Raw genomic sequence first — 17,207 nt, 5'->3', positions numbered from 1 at the left:
AATTATCAGCCCAATAAAAATTTCAATAATTATAAAAATTTTAACTCCCATTAAAAATGCACAAAGAGGTTTTTCAAATGTACAGAAGTCTGTGAACTAAAACTTTAGATTCTTTTTCTAATATTTATCTTTCCAATTTGTGTAACAGTCTTCTGACACATTTAATGAATTGTTTCTCAAACTTTGTATACAGTGCCAACCCTGAAATATTAATTTAAACTATGCTTGGAAGGGAGGGGAAATCCAGTTACTGTTTCCCAATCATTTGCTTTAGATTAGGAGGAATGAATGGGAGAAATAAATATCAATTAGATTAAAAATTACTGATTTTCATAAAGTCATAAATATCAGAGCTAGATCATGTTACCCTTTCATTTTTTCTCTAGAGGGCAAATAGCACAGTAAACTAGAAGAGTATATTGAGAAATCTTGAGGGAAAACAGTGATGTGCAGAGGTAGAAATTCTTGAAGGAGGAATACAGTCCTGATTTGCATATCTGTATATAGATTGGTAGTGAATATGTTAAGAAAGCAAGAATTTACTCTTAGAGACTAGGATGGAAATAACAAAAGTACAAAAAATAGAACATCAGAAAAACAATCTAAATGTTAAATGATACCACAACATTTCAGATTACTTTGTCCACCGATTTGAATGTTACCATAATTTATATCTAAAGAAGTAAATATTCATTAGAGAAAGCCTAATGACGTTGTCAAATGGACACCTTAGTTCCTGGGATTGAAAGTAAGGATACTGCAACTTTTAAATAAACCACTCTCACTGTAAAAAATAGAATTAAACATTATTAAACTTTAGAAACACATGTTATCTGTGAATAGAGCACAATAGTTTCAAAGGTGATAAATATTGCCAAATATAAGTGCTTTTTATCTGTCAATGAAAATTATAGGGAACGATTACTATAATGGATTGCATTGTATTACATTGTATCTGTATTAATTACAAGGGATCTAATAATTTAAACTATAAACAAAATCAACTGTTTCTTGGAAGTTCTATGATATAATGTGGCAGGGATAACCAGTGAGAATAAGTTGCTTATGTATATAGCAATAAAAAGATGTTATAAATATAGGCAACAAAAGATAGGCTGCCATTCTCAAAAATTCAAAACAGAATATTGAGACAACAAAAGAAATATAACTGAAGTTGATTGTGGAAAATTAAGAGTTTAGAAAAGGGAGATGTTATAAGGATACTAATATTATTAGGGTTTATTAAGCAGTATCCAAATAAGAGAATTTTAGTCAGGTAGTCAAGAATACATTGGTAAAAAAAATTGTTTAATGGTGAAAGTGTAGTCATTGATACAGCTCCAAATTAGCCTAAACAATTTTATACTTGTATTTTGAATTTCACTGACCAATATTACGGTCTTAACTGTTTTCATCCAAAATTCATAAACTGAAGTCTTAACCCCCAGTACCTTAGAAGGTGATTATTTTTGAAGAGAGTATCCTTAAAGAAGAAGTTACAGTTAAATCAACTCACAAGTGTGGGCCCTAATCTAATATGACTGGTGTTCTTATAAGAAGAGGATATTAGGACAGACAACGCAGACAGAGGGACAATCGTGGGAGGACATAGGAAGAAGGCAGCCATCTGCAAGCCAAGGAAAGAGGCTTCAGGAGAAACTAAACTTGCCTACACTTTGATCTTAGACTTCCAGCCTCTAGAACCGCAAGAAAATAAATTTCTGCTGTTTAAGCCATCCAGTTTGTGGTATTTTGTTATGGCAGCCCCAGCAAACTTACACAACCAACAACACTTAGAAAGCAATGAAGATCGGAAAAAAGGAAGTAAATGAGTGCCTGGCATATGTTTTTGTAATTATGCCAAGTAAGGACATCTTCCTCAACGTAAGCTTCTACGTTTTGCATAGCATTTCTCCCTTTCATTTGGAATCACCCCACTCAATCCACCTAGCTATAGAAGAAGATACCAGGTTCTTACACGAGCCAGACTTCCTGTCCTTGGTGGATGGTCCAAGATGAGCGTTTTAACCAAACTCACTGATCATAGCCCTCTCAGAAAAATGAGAAAAATTTCTGTTTGGTGATAGATATTGCAAGATGCACATCACAGGGGCCTTGGATTTCATTGCATGGTTAAGACCAGAGTAAGTCTACTGGAAAAATGACAAGTGTCATAGTAGTAGACTTTCTGGTTCCTGATTCCAGCAGTTCCTGAGGTCCAGCAGCATACATGATCTTTTCAAGGTTGGATTGTTCAACCCTCTTTTGAATTTTGACAGTTAATACATCCATCCTCAGTTTGAAAATACACTTTAAAAAGATTTTATTTTGTAACAAGGAAATACTTAAAAACTCTGTCACCATTATCCCAAACATTTAATTGAAGAAAGTAACACCAACAAAGTGAACAAATTAAATTTGGAAAATTCATTACATTGCTTTGATTTTCTCATTTTGCAGGTGACCCTTGACATTTAGTCTAGCAGGAGCCCATCGACCACTGGTCTAGAGGAGGTGTTCTTCAATATACTTATTCTAAATTGCCTTGCTTTGATATCTTGCTTACAAAGCAACTTTCTTGTTAATGGAGTGGAGTCTTTGAAGTTGGTGAAACATCATACAAAAAAGAGAGTAGATGCGCCAACGTGATGTTACAGAAGAAAAGTCAGTGTGAACTCACAGACCTAAAAGAAATATCTTTTCCAGATCTCTCCTTAAAAAAGACCAATAGTAGCAACAGTGCTTTTGCCCTCAGCCAGCACTTAGGGGAAGTCCAGAAACTCATTACCCAGTATCCACCAACCAAAAAGGACCAGGGCTCCTTAATTATTAGGGAAAAAAAGAAGGAAAGAAAAAATACAGACTATTTCTGGAACATTCTTTTGTTGCCAGAAAACAAGATTTGTCTAAAAAAGAAGTTGGAGGAAGTTTTGAAAGGCTAAGAAAGCAACCTAAACGGCTTCTCCCTGGCTAACTTCTGACATTATGAGCATCAAAAAACAAACAAACAGGGCTTCCCTGGTGGTGCAGTGGTTGAGAGTTCCGCCTGCCGATGCAGGGGACACGGGTTCGTGCCCCGGTCTGGGAAGATCCCACGTGCCGCAGAGCGGCTGGGCCAGTGAGCCATGGCCGCTGAGCCTGCGCGTCCGGAGCCTGTGCTCCGCAACGGGAGAGGCCACAACAGTGAGAGGCCCGCGTACCACAAATAAAAAACACAAACACACACCAACAAACAAACAATAATCATTATGGCTAAATGAAACAATCTGAGTCTGTCAAAAACTAAGAGTTACTCAAACAGAAAAGTTAATGTGAAGGATATAAAGAGGCATTAATGATATACACACAAAAAACACAAACAGGCTAGAATATCTTCAATGTCTATTGTTTTTAATAAATAGCTAAACATACGGGTATTTTTTCTAATCTTATGTATGTTTATAATATGAAGACATGCACTTTTTTTGATCTGTGCAAGGAAAGACTTGTAAGTAAAGTAGTAGCATCAAAAGTAGTTCTGTACCAGGGATAGAAAGGACTGATCAGCAATAATGGTCACACATAACTACCAAGTGGAAAAGGAGTCCAGCATTTAATTAATACTAATAGACCTGTATCTAAAAGGGCACAACTGTGTGCTTCAGACATTTGATAAATTAATGGAATATCTAGAAGTGATAACTAACAATAGTCTCTCATCCTCTGGTAGATAAAAACCTAGGTAGCTCTGTATAATAAAGATAGAATAATGAAAGTCCATGGGTTTCTAATAACATTAATATACCAGGCATATATATCATAATAACAGGAAAACTGTTTATATAACAATTGCAGTTGAAACTTTAAAAGCAAATAATTTGGGGAGGGAGCACCAATATTGCACAAAATTAAAAGCTGGGCTCGAATTTAAAAAATAAATAAAGGCATAAGGACATAGAATGTAAAGTTTAATTGAAAAAGGAAAGTCCAACCTGATGGTCAGAATCTTGAGTGTGAATCGTCTCTGAATGTATAGCAAATTCCAATGACTACACAAAAATTTATCTAGTCAACAACCCAGAAAGTGCAAATTTAAGAGAAGACTTTCTTTTTCTTTTAAGTCTAGTATAATAAGTAAGTCCTAGGGAAGTGCAAAAATAGACTCAAGTATTTCTGAAATCCCAGTGAAAGATGAAAAGTTTCACATTAGCAAAGAGAACGAAGGCAAATGGTAAAAGGAAATGTAAATTCCTAGCGTGAGCACATTTGTAACCAGTTTTAGGGTAAGCATATTGATTTGCTCTTGAATCATTGTAAAATGCATAATTTTCTTCTTTAAAAGTGGCTAAAACGTTTAAGATAAATTGATATGTTAGGCTTGGTGTTGTAATGAAACACCGAGAAGAATTTTATTATATAATATCTAAACCAATGTTTAAAGGCCATGGAAAATTTAATTTAATACATATTCTAATTCATTTTTATGTAAGATTTATGTGGGTATTATGAGAAGAGTTGATTATTTAATTGTAAGGAAATACTAATTTTTTACTAATTCATAATATTAATAAATTGGATATTAAATGAAGCACAATTATTACTAAGTATTCCCTAAGCAGACATTGAAAAATCTATCAAGAATACTAATTAGTCATGAAATCTCCCAAATGACTTTAAGCCATTAAGAGTAAACTAAGTAGTTATTAATGAATTAATTCAAAAATCAATTTTCTAAACTCTGGGGATTTAACAATGAACCTAACAGGCATGTTTTCTTTCCTCATAGAACTTAAAGATAACTGTATTCTTGTAAAGAAATACCAATCTCTTTTATAAATAAAGTAGGTACCATTATTTATAAATCAGTCTCCTGTGTTTCGTTACTGTGAATTAGTTCTCCAGAATTTGGTTGCTACTGGCTGAAAGAATAAAGTTGAACTTCTGAAGCTACAGAGTTGAAAAGACAAGCTCTGATCACTCTATTAATATGTAACCATCCCATAACCCTTAGGCCTTGTCTTTTTATTGCAATAAATATAATAATTATGATCCTGTGAAAAATATACAAAGCTGGGACATAGTACTACATAGGAAGTGTTGCTTATAGAAGAAATAATTCCATCAAAGGAAATTATTGAATTATTAAAACATTCGCTAATTGTGGTATTATAAAGATGTTACTAATTGCATTTCTATGCTGTTATATTTTAGTCAAAGCACTTTCCAAGTAGCCTTAAAATATCTAAAAGGCAAGATATGAGAGGCTCTAGACTTCAACACTTGTTTATGTAATTTTTAATGGCACAGCAGAACTGCTCTGATCATTATTTAGTCTAAAAGTGAAGAGAGAATTATTCAAGTTAATAAGAGATAGTTAATCTAGTTTAAATCTTCTAGTCATTCTCCATTATGATCAGGTGCTGCTAGGATACGTGTTTCATTCTCTACTAATCTAATCATTAGATTAGATTAGTAGAGTTTCCACAGATTGACTAAAAAGAAAATGTCATGTTATTATCGAAAACATATGATGTAGCTACTGTAGAAGACCCTCAGTGAAACTTTCCTGTATAAAATACATTCTGAGACTGGCTTTACAATTAATTACAATGGCTTTTTATAATTGGGAAAAAAAGATAAAGTCAAGTAACTTGGTATACATCTTTAAATAATTTGTATTATCCCAGAAAGATAATTACATGAATTGTAAAAAATGAGAGACATAAAGGGACAAGGTACAGAAATCATCCAAAGCAGACATCTGAATAGGCTGGGTACATACATTTTGATAAAAGTTGAGTTGTTCACACCCATATATGCAGTGGGAAAGAGGATAATACACCAATACATGCATATAATTTTAATGATACGATTTCACTGCTATTTTTTGGAAAGAGAAATTAAAATGACAATACTTCATAATTACTGCTCTGAGGAGTTATTTGGTTTTGATTTCCTGACTGGATAAATAAAGCATATAAAATCACTACAATAGAGTTACCTTCACCCTTCAACATGGTAGACACAAAGTATTTCCAGACACAGCTTGCTCTTTGCTAAGTACTGATTAACCTTATGGATCTGCATACATCAAAATACACTTTTAATACATAGTTTCAAAAATGTCTTCATTCTTTCAGTCCTTACTCATAAGTCTTCCCATTACAAGTCCAAAGACATACACAACGCATATTTTGTTTTGATTATGCATATTTTTTCATATTTAAATGTAAAAAAATAGCAAAATGAGATTCCTAAAGCTATGCCCAGAGCTGCTAACTCTACTCTTTACACTAATAAAAGGTAAATGATTTTATGTTATTCAAATAGTACAATACTAAACTACTAAAACTTAAAAATCATGTTATAATATTTCAATTTTTTAGGAAAAGTTAACATTTATATGGATTCATATGTCCATAGATTTTATGTGGATTATAAATCTATATCTGAATTCATACAAAATTTTAAAGTAAACTCTGAACATTTTCATTTTAATCTATGCAAGGGAATAAATTAAAAGTAATTTTTATTATTAAGTTATAAAAATAGAAAACTAGGGAGTATAAATATATAATTAGCAAACTCCATGATTCAAAATTAAAATATATAATGATTATTAGTTTAAAAATGCATTTTTTTCTTCTCATCATTTAAGATATGGAGAAAAAATAATGTCTCTTGGGATTCTACTTTCACGACAAAAGACAACCAACATTACAGATGCCGTCTCTTTGATTCTGCACTTGACTACATCAGTTTGTGTCACTGTCAATAAAGCAACACAAATAAATAATTATTATATAGCACACAAGTCCAATGAAAGCAAGATCCATCCAATAAAATACCACAATTACATTGTGTGTAATTGGCTTGAGCTGAACGTGGTAATGTGGAAAAGAGTGCTATCACAATTAAAATATTTGGAATTCTAGTATTTTTGTGGGATAGGGAGGGTGGGAAGGAGATGCAACAGGGAAGAGATATGGGGATATAATATGTATAGCTGATTCACTTTGTTATACAGCAGAAACTAACACACCATTGTAAAGCAATTATACTCCAATAAAGATGTTAAAATATATATATATATATATATATGAGTGAGATCATTATTTCTACCCTTCATTCTTCTTTGTGTACCAGGGGAACTGAGCATTCCACAGTTAAGAAGCGTACTTCATTATATTCTTATTGGTGTACCTGTCAACTTTTTGCCAAGAACCATTCCAATTCTTCAACTTTCACTTATAATTCTTTCTACATACTACTCTGAGATTACTCTCATTGAAGTAGTCAATAATTTGTATATATTCCCTCATTGCCTAACACATGAAAAGATGACAATGGTGTATGTCTATAGAACAAACACTAACTCTATTGTCATTCAAAACCCAACAATCTGATGTGTATCTATCTACCAAATTGCTTCCTGAAAACTTATTATTAAAAACAAACATATTTATTGATTGTTTCCTGGAAATGCCATTTGCATTTCTTTCATTGCACTGAGTCTATCCACTTGCCCCAAATACCTAAAGAGCAAACACAAAGTAACATACTTATACTTTATTATATCACAGGCTTTTTTTTTTTACAACATTACTTATAACAGGTGCTAAAAAAATGCTTTTTGATAATGATAGGAAAGTTTAAAAGCCTTTCCCTTAAAAACTACCTTTATGTGCAATATATGCTGGTTTTCACAGAACATAAGACCCCCATAAGACTTGGTGCTACGTATGAGCAGAGTTCTTGTGTTTTCAGAATCTCTAGTGCCGTGCTGTATCATTATAGTATATGGAAAATAATATCTAATTTACCTAATAATATCTTACTTACGATATTATAATAATATCTCAATTATCTGGGAATGAGATGTCTTATTGCCAAACTCTTTTCATGACAAAAAATAGTGTCCTTTTTAGAACATCAATTTTTTAAAACTATCAGATGTTTTGGGGAAAATTTGTTGTCCAGAAAAAGTATTCATGTGTAGTACAGAGGGAATGTTTAAGAACTTAATTGCTACCTCTACACCAGTTTAGTTGTCTAAGATTGCCGAGGTGTGCTTTTTTTGTTGTTGTTAAAGCTGTCATTTTAGCCTCAGTGGAAAGGCTTACTTTTCACCATTATTAGTGTATATGGCTCTGAGAATTTTATGAATCTTCCATCACTATTCTAGCCAATATACAATGAATTGGAATTTGCCAAAGAAAACCTAATATGTAAGCTTGTTAAACCAGTGACCAGAAAGTGTACCATAAATACCATTCAGATCAGGATAGCTACTCTAGTGAAAAATGCGTATTTTTAGGCACAGAAAGATCTCATATAATTAAGCCTTAAGTTTTATTCTAGGTTTATATTTGTATATCAGATATTATGAAATTGATGAATGTTTTACTGATTTATAATTTAAAAATTGTCATAATTTTATTTCTAAAATAGGTATCAAATATGTCCAGTGATACTTATCATGCCAACCTTGTGTTAAATAATATAGCATAGTGGGAAATTCAAAAGATTGGGACTGATAAATCTGATTTCTAACCCTAACCCAGCCACCAAACCAAGTCTGTGAACTGAAGCAAATCATAACCTCCCTGATACCCTTCCATGAAATAAAATATTAGAACAGCTATTCTCTGTAATTCCATTCATATCTAAAATCTTCAAATCTATAAGACAATTATGAGCTTCTTTCCTCTAATGGTATAAACCCAGAGTTAGCCAAACTGCAAAGTCTAAGGGAACAGTCCTCCAAATTTCCCTGACTTCTGACACCAACAGCGAGTTTGGAGTGTTCACAAAAACACCCTCAAGTACAATCATTCACTGGAAGGACTCACAGAACTCACTGAAAGCTCTACTCATCACTGTAATTTACTACAGGTAAAGGGTACAGGTCAAAAATCAGCCAAAGAAGGAAGAGTCTGGGAGGGTTCCAAATGCAAAGCTTCCCTTGTACACATGATGTATTACTCTCCCAGCATTGACATGTGACAACAGAAGCAGAGTACTGCCAACAAGGGAAGCTCATGGAAGCTTTAGTGTCCAGGGATTTTACTCGACTTCATTACATAGGTATGATCGATTGACTGATTGCCTACATGGTTGCTCTCAGCCTCGTCTGACAATAAATGACCTGAAGCTTTTACCGTAAATCATACGCTTCTTTTTCTGATGTGGGCTGCCCCACCCTGATATTTTCTGATGTGTCCAGCTCCACTCTAAGATCCAGTGTGGTCACCCCTGGACTCTAAACAAAGATACTGCTATCAGGTATGATGTAAATTACCTCTCAGAACCTGAGGGCAAAGGTCAGACCTCGTTTTGGGCAAAGAGCAGTTCACTACACATATACTGTTTATATAGACGACGCATGGCTCATGATCTAATTTGGTTTCAAATTATTATGTTAGATTCCAGAGCCATATCTACAGGCGGAAAGTATCGTGAGTTGTTTTTTTTAATCAATGTTTATTTTTTAATAATACATAAACAAGGAACTGACTAAGATCATACATACTGAAATGGTGTATATATTGCCTATGTTAAAGATTTATTGGATATTTTCTATATCTTTTCCCTCAATTTTCCATATTGGGCTCATAATTCTGGTAACAAAAAGTAATTTATTCCCTTATTCAACAATATTTATTGACGGCTTACCAACTGCAGGGAAAGTACTAAATTAAGAATAATGACCGAAAGAGAGAAGTTTCCGATATAGACAATAAATATACAAATGAGGGCTTCCCTGGTGGCGCAGTGGTTGAGAGTCCGCCTGCCGATGCAGGGGACACGGGTTCGTGCCCCGGTCCGGGAAGATCCCACTTGCCGCGGAGCAGCTGGGCCCGTGAGCCATGGCCGCTGAGCCAGCGCGTCCGGAGCCTGTGCTCCGCAACGGGAGAGGCCACAGCGGTGAGAGGCCCGCGTACCGCAAAAAAAAAAACAAAAAAAAACACCAAGGTAATTTCAGCTAATTATATACGATATTTTTAAAAATATCAACATAATATTTACTGGTTGTAGGAGGCAGCTACTCTACATGAGAAGGGCAGGGAAGGCATTTCTAAAGGTGTCATAGGGGCTGAGGAATGAATTATAAGCAGCTATATGAAAACTGGAAGGAAAAAATATTCTCAACAAAGGACAAAATATAGGCAAATCATCTACAATGGATGTGAGACTGATATGTGAGTGGGGCAGAGAGAAGGCTGGAATGGTTGGAACATAGAGGTGAGGTGCATGGTACAAGAGGTTAGAGGTATGGGGTCTAGATCATTTGATCATAACTTCGAGGCAGGTAAGGAATTTAGAAATCACTGTAAAGTGACATGCTTAAATACACATTTTAGGAAAATCATCCTAACCACTCTGCTGAGAATTCACTGTAAAAAAAAAAAAAAAAAATTTCTAATGGAGCCTAACAGCCAGAAAGGCAAGCATTGTTTTACAGATGAAAAACCCGAGGGTGAGAAAAATTAAATAACTTGACCATGACACAGAAAGTGGCAGAACTAAGATCTAAGATTTAAACATATATTTACCTGAAGAATGAAAGTTTCTCCATAAAGCTTCCCTTCACGTGACGTGTGTGCACGCATGCACGCACGTGCCAGATTCTAGAGATATTGAAGGAAATCCTTAAATATCAAGACTTTTTTTTTTTTTTTTTTTTTTTGCAGTACTTGGGCCTCTCACTGTTGTGGCCTCTCCCGTTGCAGAGCACAGGCTCCGGACGCGCAGGCTCAGCGGCCATGGCTCACGGGCCCAGCCGCTCCGCGGCATGTGGGATCTTCTCGGACCGGGGCACGAACCCGTGTCCCCTGCATCAGCAGGCGGACTCGCAACCACTGTGCCACCAGGGAAGCCTCCAAGACCTATTTTTTTTTAAGGTTACTAGCATTTTACTAGATGTTTGATCATAAATGAGCATGTATAGTTTTGAAAACGAGCTCTAGACGAGTTTCCTTAAAACTTCTCAAACAGGTGTGCTCCCATTTTTGCTATTTTCTATGGAATCTCAAACAAGTAAACTAAATTCTTTAGGCCATGATTCACTTTTCTGTAAAATGAAAGCAAATAATTCCTGATAATCTACTTTCCCTATCTGGAATTCTTTTCACATACAAATGATCCTTCACTATGTATGCTCTTTGATAATGTTAAAAAAAAGTCTTAACTTTTCAAATTTTCCTTGATATTTTCTTTCTTTTACGCAGTTGCAAGTTGAACCAAATTTATTTTATTTATACTTCCATCAAGGTCCAACTAACATTCCATTCCCTTTAGGAAGACTTCCTCATCTTCATGTGGTTAACATTAATTTCTTCCCACGTGGTTTGTAATAGTTCTCTTATTTACATCATTTTGAAAGTAAATATGGTGCAATTATTCTCCCTTTGCAGTTCCTACAGTACTTGGCACAGTCCTGAGCATATCAATAATTTAACTCAATCAATAATTACTTATTGAGAATTTTCAGTATGTTAGGTACAATGCAAGTAACAAACTGTCTTGAACTTTGAACTTGTTGAATACAACAGTATAGTACACAAAATAGTGCATGTTCTGACTTATTGAGGAGAAAGCCATAGTTATTTAAATACTTTTTATATTTCATTTGTTAAGAGTATCACATTGGAACTATTTTGGGAAGCAATATAATTCCGCTTACTGAATTCTTTTCATATTAATGGTCTTTGCATTAAGGGACAGAGAAATACAACAGCACAGGCAGACGTGGAACACCACAAGCAATTGTAGAATACCTTTTTCTCCTTATAAAATTAGAACCTCCTAACTATTTGAAAGATTAAGTTTATGTTTTTATGTAATACAGTAAAAAAAATTATATTTTAACAACTAAAATATAAGCAGTGTTACGTGATCTGAGAGAAAGAAGGACAAATATTTCAGCAATATTAATATAAGAACATAACCAGTTAGAAGTGTTTTGTCACCAAGAGAAATTTCTTTAGTGCTTAAATACCTACAGTGATCTATAAAGCTATATAGTCCCATTTCCTAGTCTCTGAAAAATTAGTTTAAAAAACACAATATTGACAAATACTCTATAATAAAAACATATAGTCACAAAATAAATATATTCATAAATATCAAATACATGTCAATATTAATTTCACGTAAAATATAGAGAACAAGAAAATATCACTAGGGTATAAATCAGAAAAATATTTGTAGTTGGATGAGAGTCAAGCCAGAAAAGAATCAGCTCATTTCTTCAGTTTGGCATGTTTGCTAACTTATCTTTTGGATATAAAGGTTTTCAAATGAATTTCTCTCTCTGGTTAGATCAATACAAAATTTAGAAAAATCTTTTTATTTTACCGAAATCACTTGCAAAATTAAAGACAAAATTGGAATCTTTTATCCTTCTCAGCCATTCACATATCAGTTTGTACTGCATATAGCTGGACTATAAAGAAATTCCAAGTAAATAAAGTGCTTTACAATCAACAGAAATCTAATGCAGTATTCAAAATCCATGGATATAAACCAATCAATTCAACTTAATTAATGTATAAGTTAATGTAATTTATATTATAATGGCTAGAGGTATATAAATAATGATAAGAATGAAAGAAAAATAAGTTTAGAGAAACGTCAATTAAACAAATTAATTTTTAATGAAATTATAATTGCTTTACAATATTACTATAAACCTTTGTTTCCTTGGCAACTCATTTTCCTTTCACTATTATGATTACAAATTCAGATTTATTTTTACAACTATTACTCTAAAACGCATTCATTAAGTAAATTTCCCCCCTCTTTTTTTTTCTTCATAACAACAACATCATTACATTTGTAAAATAAAATGACCATTATTACTTTCATGTATACTGTGATATACTCTGGGGTAAAAATATTAAAAAACAAAAAAACTCTTGGTGCAGTTACATCTTAATTTGTTTGCATTTTATAAAAACACACACCGATATACAATGTAAAGTAAACATGAAATCAGCCTTTGAATTTTTATGAAGCTGTTGTTTTCATCATTTTCCTATAAAATGGTACCATTGTTTCTAAAAGACTCAGACTTTTCTCAAATTTGTTTCACAAATTTGAGAAAAGTCTTAGAGAATAATGAAACTAAAAATCTTTTATATCTTAGAATGAATAACCCCAAGTTATTCAAGATGTTAAAATGAAGTCCTACCTGGTCATTCCCTTCTGCCCTAATTATCATTTTCTCACTTAAGCTGCATCATTTGTTTGCCCTAAGAAATATCATTTCTTTTTTGTTAACTGCTTTCTGAAACATTCAGAATACTTACCAGAACTACCAGTACTTTTATTATAGTTCTGAGAATATCTCTCAGTCTTATACCATGCCAAATATATCCCAATTTCTGTAGAAACTTAAATTGTCACTTCTTTATTTCAAAGGTTTTAATCACACCATCTTAACTCTATCACACCAGTCCTCCTCACTGTGTCAAGCAAATGGCTCCTCAGCGATCCACTACTTTTTTTCCCTTTCCCTATATTCAAATTGTTCTATCTTCTACATTACCATTAATCATGTGTGAAAGCATTTCAATCGCTGATACCCAAGAGCCATGACAAGTTCCTCAGAGTGTGCCTCACAAGGTTATCTGACTTGGAGAAAAGATTCTTTCTGTTTCATAACCCCAGATCTTCAACTTTTTCTCATAGAAATTTTCTCATTAACCTTCATATCACAGACTCCCCTAAAGTTATGTTAGAGCCATGTGACCAGATTTTGACCTTATAACCATCCTCTATAAACCTCCAACACTATCTCCTTCTTTCCAGATAACCCAGAAATCCATACATTAAGATGACAGGAGTACAGAATAGAGAAAGTCTCTTAGTCATAACATGAAGGAGAGCTGCCCTGGAGAGTTGCCAGATCCACACTGAATTTTGTGTAAGAAATAATTTGTGTTGTATTTGAGCCATTAAGATTCTTCATGGTTTATTTCTTAGCACCTCATAGCCCAGTCTATCCTAGCTAATAAATTCTTTCTTTTTTTTTCTTTTTACTCTTAATTTATATGCTCCCTATTCTTATAATTTTGTTCTCTTTAATTTCTGTAATTTCCTAATAATTGTTCCTCTATAACAGACTTTAAACAGTCTTGTGTTCCTGTATTTTAGCAGGTCTCTATTAATTTCTTTTTATCATTGGCAGTATTGTGTCTCATATTAGCAAAATACTTTGTGCACCCCTTCCTTAAGGGTATTATATACTGTGTTTTAAATCTTAGGAAATCAACTTTTACTTTGCATATTTTAAATGATGTCAATAAACACTGAGACATGTGGCAAGAACCAAGTTACTATATATTGAAATTATAGGGTTTATTACTTCCCTTATAGAGACTTATATTCCTTGTAGGAATATCAATTCATTAGCTCAAGAATCAATGTCTCTATTGCAATACAATCAAATGTGTTCTGTAAATTATGATGCACTATTTTGGTAATCACAGTAAATTAGACAACTCTGTCTGAAATCAGATCCAAATTTTCTACACTAAGATATTTCTTAATTTACTCTGCAATTCTAAGCTGCAAAATCAAGATGTATTATCTTAGGCATATTTGGGATATCACAGAGTTGAGAATTAAATGAACGTATGTCCTCAGTGCTGTTTTAGTCAGATCCATTCTTTTTTGAAGCATGCGGGCCTCTCACTGTTGTGGACTCTCCCGTTGCGGTGCACAGGCTCCGGACGCGCAGGCTCAGCGGCCATGGCTCACGGGCCCAGCCGCTCCGCGGCACGTGGGATCTTCCCGGACCGGGGCACTAACCCGCGTCCCCTGCATTGGCAGGCGGACTCTCAACCACTGCGCCACCAGGGAAGCCCCAGATCCATTCTTAAACTGTAATTTTCAAAAGCCACTAAGAATACAAAGATTAATTCCATATTGCAATTAGACCTTTTAATCCACTCTATCACCTGCCAACTGTATGTAGAGCACAGTGAGAGAGAACAGTTTTCTTGGTAAAATTCTAATTCTGACTGCGCAACCTAGCTTTGGATCACTTCATCCTAAGGACTTATGTCCTTTTCTCTGTCAAATGGAAACAATCAGTCTTGCTCACACTTGTTGCTAGGATAAAATTCTGAAAAAAAATTGTACAATATTTTGCAAATATTACTTATTTTTAATTCTAGTTACCAAGTCAGGTGTGCATTTTAGTCCTGTTAGAGCCAGCAGACCTAGATTTTCTAGAAATCTGAAATTATGAAATTCTAAGCAATGCTATAAATACCTGAACAGAAAAATAATTGTTCAATTAATACTTGCCAAATGACTGAATGAATAAATGAACATGTAATATAATTTGATACGAAAGAAATGAGTTAAATGGGAAGGAGAAATTAGAGATGAAAGAAAAAAAGTGACAGAAAAATGATACTATTTCTATTATTTACCTTATTTTCATGAAAAAAATTAGAATTTAAAAAAACTTCAATTACAAATAGTTTCTATGGAAATTTTCCATCCACAGTTAATTTCCATAATTATTGTCTATTTCCAGTTATAATTTGTTAATTCCTGTAAAAACGCTCATCTCAGTTACTATCAATTAGGAAATGTTACACTGAGTTACATTGGGTTTCCTATACCTTAGAACACAACATTCACCGTAAATTTGTGTTTAATAATGAAACTAATATAAGTTTCATTCTTAAAACTTCAGCAATTTTTACTTCTTACATATTTTCTGGTTATTTAGTTTAATTCCATCTCTCAGATGTTATTTTTTCAATAAATTAACAGCTTTTGATGTGCTCCTGATAATTTCCTTGGAGACCACAGCTCTTTTGTATTCATATGTTGCTGATATAATCCATTTTCCATTAAAATGATTTAGGATTCTGCTACCCAGATTACAAACAATTTATCTAGCATTCTTACCTAATTATACCAGTGCTGTACAGTGTTGACTAATAGTTTGGCACAAGTTCAGATTTTGGATAGCAAAGCATTTCATGTAGCTAAATTTCAGTGAAAATGAGATTTTACTACCTAGTCATAAACGTTGATGGGATATACTCCCCTCTCTGAAAATTAGCTCCCACAACACATTACTATTTTATAACTGCAAACATAATATGTCTATGAAGACATGTGTGTGAAGCATCTAAGATTTTATCCTATCTGCCACCACAGTTTCATTTGCTAGAAGACGTAACATAGGGTTAGACACAAAGCTCCCACCAATAGCAACAGCTACAGTGTCAGCATGTTTTGTGGGTGTGATGATTTCATAAGTGTCAATACCCACAAGGTAATACAAAGAGAGCAAGGTGATATGTGTACATGCATTGGGTTGTATTACAGGAGACAAGCCCCATTTGGGAGGTGCAAGAAAAATGCAAATGTTTGATAATGGGCAATAAGCCTATTTGCTTTGAAATAAAACACTTACCTTCCAAGTCTATGCACTATTAAACATTCTTAAAAAGATACTGTGGTACAAAGACAGTGAGAGCCTCTGCTTGCAAGAGGTACGGAAGGATAAGAGACTCATGGAGAGTACTGTGTCTTAAGAATCTCCAGCTACTCTCTTCACAGCCTTAACTTCTGGAGAATTTTCCCATCACTACAACATCCTGTTGGCTGCTCTGATTAATATGACTGACAGAGGCTGGGACCAAAACCATCCAATTTATCCCACAGAGCATTTAATTAAGGCTACTAATAACAAGACCCTGAGCAGTATGAGGCTGACTTGCAGAAGTGAACTCAATCATATCCCCCAGGGTCTTAGACCCAGACAGCTGAAAAAATCCTACAACTGATCAGGGACGGCCTTAAAAGCCAGGTGACTTTCTGTATTGACATTTCCACTTGACCCAAGACATCAACCCAGTTACAGCAGGAAGTATTAAAGATTGCTCAGACTCAGCTCTGGCAGGCAAGGAGAAAGTCTAGGGCAAATCTGTCACCCATAACTACCCCAGTCAGTGAGTTGAGGCTGAACTGAAAGCCTTCAAGAGCAAAAGTCACATCACTGATCACGGCAGCTGAAGGCACAGAAAAGTTTTTATCCCTTTTTTGAATTTATCCTCATTGTAGGGGTAACTGCAGATGAAGTAAACATTAATAACGAGTCACCTATTCCTCCATAAAACCCCTGCCCCAGTAACACCAAGCAACCTGATTTTGAAGAAATCTCTGCAGTCATCTGAGGGCTACATGATCTACTG

At 34.2% G+C, this 17,207-nt stretch overlaps 1 protein-coding gene across 2 annotated transcripts in view; it reads right to left on the bottom strand.

The window, feature by feature from the left end:
• Positions 1–17,207, bottom strand: part of CCSER1 (coiled-coil serine rich protein 1) — a 1,266,496-nt gene that overhangs the window by 1,003,325 nt on the left and 245,964 nt on the right. The window lies entirely within an intron of this gene.

The sequence above is a fragment of the Phocoena phocoena genome, chromosome 5 (genome assembly GCF_963924675.1).
Source record: "Phocoena phocoena chromosome 5, mPhoPho1.1, whole genome shotgun sequence".
NCBI lineage: Eukaryota > Metazoa > Chordata > Mammalia > Artiodactyla > Phocoenidae > Phocoena > Phocoena phocoena.
This window is presented reverse-complemented; position numbering and strand designations above follow the sequence as displayed.